The sequence below is a fragment of the Cavia porcellus genome, unplaced genomic scaffold (assembly GCF_034190915.1).
Source record: "Cavia porcellus strain 051 isolate PalLab524CR breed Dunkin Hartley unplaced genomic scaffold, mCavPor4.1 scaffold_7, whole genome shotgun sequence".
Taxonomy (NCBI): Eukaryota; Metazoa; Chordata; class Mammalia; order Rodentia; family Caviidae; genus Cavia; species Cavia porcellus.
Genome location: NW_026947490.1, coordinates 73320637 through 73326149, shown reverse-complemented (window position 1 = coordinate 73326149; position 5513 = coordinate 73320637).

Genomic DNA, 5513 nt, shown 5'->3' with positions numbered 1-5513 from the left:
TGCCCTGGCCTAGATATTCCTTCATATTCCTGCACTGAGCTTGGGGAGCACCACCCACTGTGATGCCCAGCCCTGTCTTGGCTGGGACCCCTCAGCATTCTGAGAACTATGGGGTTCTGGCTTCATGGTCTAGGCTCTCCAAATGGCCAAAGCTCCAGCTGCGTGACTGAACATTTCTTTCCAAACAGGCAACTCCATTCTGGCTGATCCTGATGTTCTGCACAGGCCTTAGGATGGAGATGTTTCTAGAAAGAACCAACCCTGACCAGATGGGCTGCAAACAGTGCCACCATTTTCCATGCCACACCAGACAGCATGGGCTGCAAGCTTGTCCAGGAGCCCTGGACAAGAGAGAGTGTACAAGTGTGTGAGTGTGACAGTGTGACGGAGAAGGGAGCTGGGGCCCACCGTGAGTCACCCAGGACAAAGGGACGGCCCCTCCTGACACCCCCAAGACACAGGGAAAGGCGGCCTCATGCGTGTAAGTAAAACTGGCGCCTCTGTTCTTGGCCTAGGTAACCGGTGTCTAGGCCCGTCCAGGAGCAGGACTTCTCCCGGCCCCTTTACTTCTTTGTGCTGTCTGAGTATTTTTGTGGACGCACCCTTTGAGAATCAGTTCTCTTGTGCCCCTCAGAAACATCTCTGCCTTGTGAAAAATGGCCACAGCTAAGGATGGGAGAGGGGACGGAGGTGGTGTGGCGGTGGCGGGTGCGAGGCAGGGTAGGTGGAAAACGGCTTCCCATGGGGCTGGGAGAGGCCAGGCTAGGGCACAGCAGAAGACCCAGACGAGGTGCCCACACACTCTGTGTGCCTCATGACGGCCTCCTGCCCGCAACAGGAAGCTCAGGAAACACAGAGAAGTGCTGGTTGGACAGAACTGAGTGGGGGGCACTGAAGATGGGTAAAGATCCCCTGACGGGGGACACTGACAGGTGAGATGTGGTCCCATAGACCTGAGGGGCACTGCAAGTGAGTCACAGGCATGGCCTCTGACGGTGGGGACTCAGTCTGCTGGGTCTCAGGGGCACCGCCGGGACATGGTCCCCTTGGCCTGAGAGGCCCATCCACAGACCAAGGGAAGATTTTGCATCGCTCTGCCCTGAGCCCCTCTCCTCCCCTCTGCTAAAGCACATTTGATGGTAAAACCAAGGGCCATGTTGGGGTCCAGCACTGGACTCCAGAGGCCCAGGAGGCAGACCAGATGGAGCAGGAGGCAGCGGGCCTGGGGCCTGGGCAGCCATGAGCCTGGAGGCTGCCAGGCCAGGGCACGTCGTGAAGGCCGGGAAGAAGTAGGGCAGGAGGCAGAGCCTGGCTCCACAGAACACCACCGAGGCTAGGGATGTGTGCCCCAGCTTCCATGTGGATGTGCTGTGTCTTCCCGGCCACCTCAGCATCCGGGTTCGCTCTGACTGAGGGGGTCACTCGGTTCACAGAGACCAATGGCCTTGGCCAGACAGGTGGCCCAGAGAGCAGCAGACCCAGAGGCCTCGCCGACACCACCTGCGTCTGGCTGGCCCGGCAGGGTTCGCTTGCTCTTGAGGACAGTCCAGCTCCCGAGATAACTGGGAGGAGGGGCTGCAGTGGGTACCAGTCAAAGGATTTGCCTCAAGCACAGATTCTCAAAGAAGTGACACCAGTTTAAAATCAGCACAGACACCAGAGGGCCTTCGAGGACCTTCCGGGAGCGCAGGGAGCCTCTCCAGCAGTGTGCAGCGCCAAAGGTTTTTAGGCAGAAAGAGAAAAAAGGACTTTTCTTCAATGGTGAATATTCACTTTTAAAACAGTGAAGGGAGGACCCTTTCCAACAGTTTTCCTAAAGGTCCGCAGTCTCTGTGACCCAGGCCATGCAGCCCTCTGCTGCTGCAGCTGTGAACAGGGAGAGCCCCGCCCACCCCTCCACATACACCCCCCTCTCACCTTACCACCCCACTGCCCCATCCTGGACAGCCTGGAGGCAGAGGGCTGGGCCAAATGACCTCCAGGAGTTGTTAAAAAACAAAGGAGAGGTTTCCATATAAAACAAGGCTGGTGCTGACGTGCCAGGAGCCCTGGGAGCAGGTGGGGTTTCCCTGCCCACCCTCCCTCTGAAGTGAGGGACTGAGTGTAACTAAACCATCAACACTTGGCTGAGAAATGGGAGGGTCCCACCTCCTTCCCCACGGCCCCTGGAGATCAAAGGACCAGACCTGCCTAACCCCACCCCCAGGAAGGGGCTCACTGTTTGGGGGTCCGGAGCCCAGACTGAGGGCTGTCTGGCTAAGGTATCCCCCAAAGGCGGCAAGGCTGATTTTCAAAAAGTGACATCCCTCTACCAGGGGGTGACAAGATGAAAGACAAGCCCTGCCTACCTGGGCAGGTGGCTCTCAGAATTTGCATTCTGGTGAGTCGTTAGGGGCCTCTGATCCTGCTTCCCATGAACTGACCTTTTCTTGGGCAGCCCCAGGAGGCCTGACCCCTCTCAACACTACCCAGCTGAGCGGTGCTGGGGTCAGTGCTGGAGTTGGGGCACCCAGGCTGACCCCTCGCTGTGCTGGGGGAGCCCAGCCCAGGGATGGAGAGGGAAGGATGCTGCCAGCGGGAGGGCCTATGCCAGGGTGGCCCCTGTGTGAGACTCTGCTGCAGTAGGCAGAGGGGGTGCATGTGGTTTCCTCCCACAGTTTTCCTGAATTTTCCCCCCTGAACTGTTTTAAGGAAAGTGAGGAAACCCGGCCACTTAAACCCCTAGCCTGTGTGAGCTTCTCAGTAAGTCCTGATGCCAGCCAGGAGCCCGGGGCAGGTGCCTGGGGCCTGCACCGTCTGCCCCCTCTCCTGCATGTTGCTGGCACACACTGGGTGCACAGCCAGTGTTTACTTACTTCATCCTTGATATGAATATCTCATGGCTCGGCCACTGGCATGGAATAATTTCCTGAAGTGCTTCAAATGTTGTCGTGCTCATTGTGACTGCAGATTTTGGTGGATTTTTTTTTTTTTTTTTTTTTGCAGTGATGGCTCTGAGCAGCTGGGTCTCTGTCCTATCCCAGCTCTTAGGCTTTGGAAACTTTAGCCTCAGTCTTTAAACCACTATCCCAGAACAAGCAGATTCCAAGTAACAGTGTTGCACCCAAGGCGTGCAGCTCAGACACTAAGAAACACCATTCCAGAAACACCTGGGATTTCTTTCTGCATGGAATTGTCCTAATAATAGCTGGAGTGTGGCATGAACTCGTGATGCAGTTGTCAGTAAAAAAAAAAAAAAAAAAGAAAGAAATCTTGCTTTATTTTAACTTTTACAAGCATGAGAGCCACACACACAGCCTGGCGCTCCAGGACTTTAGCTGAAGCTTTCCGAAGGTCCACACTTCTCTGGTAGACAGAGCACATTGCACAGATGAAATCTTTCAGCATACAGACCCAGTGTACAGGATCGATCTGTCTACATCATGAGGTTAGCTTAGCTTAACCTTACAGGCAGAAGAAAGCACAGCTGGTTTCCAAAACAGGCAAAACTGCACACATACATGATAGGCTCCAGGCCAGTGCCATGGATTTGATCCTTCCAGAAACTCGCGCCTAGGCACTGGACATGAAGAACAGAACCAACACTCCATCTTGCTGTGCCTGGCAGACGGGCACTGTGAGACCATCGCTCAGCCCCCGCTGCTCTTCCCATGCAGGGATGTACCGAGGGCTCCAGGCCTGTGACATAGCTTCTTCCCGCTGTGCCCTTTCAGAGGTGCACACATAGCTTCTAGGCAGTGACAAGGATGCCTCCTGCTGCATCCTTGCAGGGTTCCCTGGGGGTTGCAGGCCACTTCCATCACCCCTTCCTGCTGTCCCTTACAGAAAGGTCTGACGTCTTCAGACCAGTGCCTGAGCCCTGTGGTGCTGCACCCACTCAGAGAGGCACAGAGAGAAGCACAGACCATGCAGGTCAGTGCCAAGGCTCCTTCCTGCTGCACGCTTGCAGGGATGCACTGAGGCCAAGGAGCCCATCCCTCCTCCGCCGCCCTTGCAGAGATTCAAGGAGGCTCCACGCCAGTGCCACAGCTTCACTCTGCTGTGCAGTTTCACAGATGCCCTGAGCGCTGCTGGCTGGTCCTTTGCTCCTTTCTGCTGTGCCTTTGTAGAGACACACTGAGATTCCCAGGTCCATACAGAGGCTCCTTTCTGCTTTACTCTTGTGTAGGCACACTGAGGGCTTCTGAGGCCCTGAGGCCAGTGTGGTGCATCCTTTCTCCCGCACCTTTGCAAAGGTGCACTGAAGGCTGCCATGACTCCTCCCTTCCACGCCTTGCAGAGAGGTACCGAGCACTGAAAACCATAGCCAGGGCTTTTTTCTGATGTGCACTTGCATAGATGAATGAGGGCTGCAGGCCAGTCCAGTTGCTCCGCACCTCTGAACGCATTCAGAGGCACACTGAGGGCTCAGGCCAGTTTCACACTCCGTCCCAGTGGAGCCTTGCAGAGACGCAGAGAGGGCTCAGGGACAGACCCTGCTTCATACTTGCAGGGGTGCCCTGAGGTCTTCGTGCTGGCGTCATGGCTCCATTCTTCTGTGCTCTTGCCAAATGCACTACTGCTCCAGGCCTGTGCAAGTTTGCACCATGCTTTCAGGTGTGCAACGACGGCTCAGGCAGTGTCGTGGCTTTCTCCTACTGTACCCTGACCGAGGTGCACCGAGGGCACCGGTTCTTACCATGTCTGTCTCCTCCTGGGCATTTGCAGTGAAACACTCAGGGACACAGACACTCCACAGCTCAATCCTGCTCATCCTTGCTGAGGTGCACCAAAGAGCTATAGCTAATGCCACGGCCACTTCCTGCTGTGCTCCTGCATATTTGCAACGAGGTCTCCAGGCCAGTACAAGGCCAGCACAAGACTCTTTTCTCTTGCACACTTGCAATGGTACACAGAGGGCTCCACCTCAGTGTCATGATTTTTTATTGCTACACACTGACAGAGATGCCCTGAGGGCTGCAGGTCATGCTATCATTCTTCCTGTGCAGTGTTGCAGAAAACCACAGAAAACATCAGGCCATGGCCATGTTTCTTTCTTGATGCACCCTTCCATAGATGCACTGAAGACTTCTTGCTATGGCTCCTCCTGCTGCACCCATTCAGAGAGATCCGCACTAAGAGCTTCAGCCAAGTGCTTTGCTCCCATGACAGCCTCGCAGAGACGCACTGAGGGCTCCAGTTCAGTGCCGTAGCTGCTTACTGCTGTGCCCATGTGAAGATGCCCTGAGTGATCCAGGTCAGGGTCGTAGTTCTGCAGACTTACAGAGGTGCCAGCTCTGTAAGTCCTTCCTTTGCAACCTTGCAATGATGCATTGAGAGCTATAGCTCATGGCCACGGGTCACTGCTGCTGTGCTTACACAGATGCACTTACACTTCAGGTCAACATGACTGCCCTTGCGAAGTTGAGAGGATTCTGACGTTGGTGCTGAGATTCATTCCAGTACAGTCATTTAGATACACACAGTCTCCGGAGAGAGGCTCTGAAGCCTGCAAGCCATGGCTGTGACTCCTT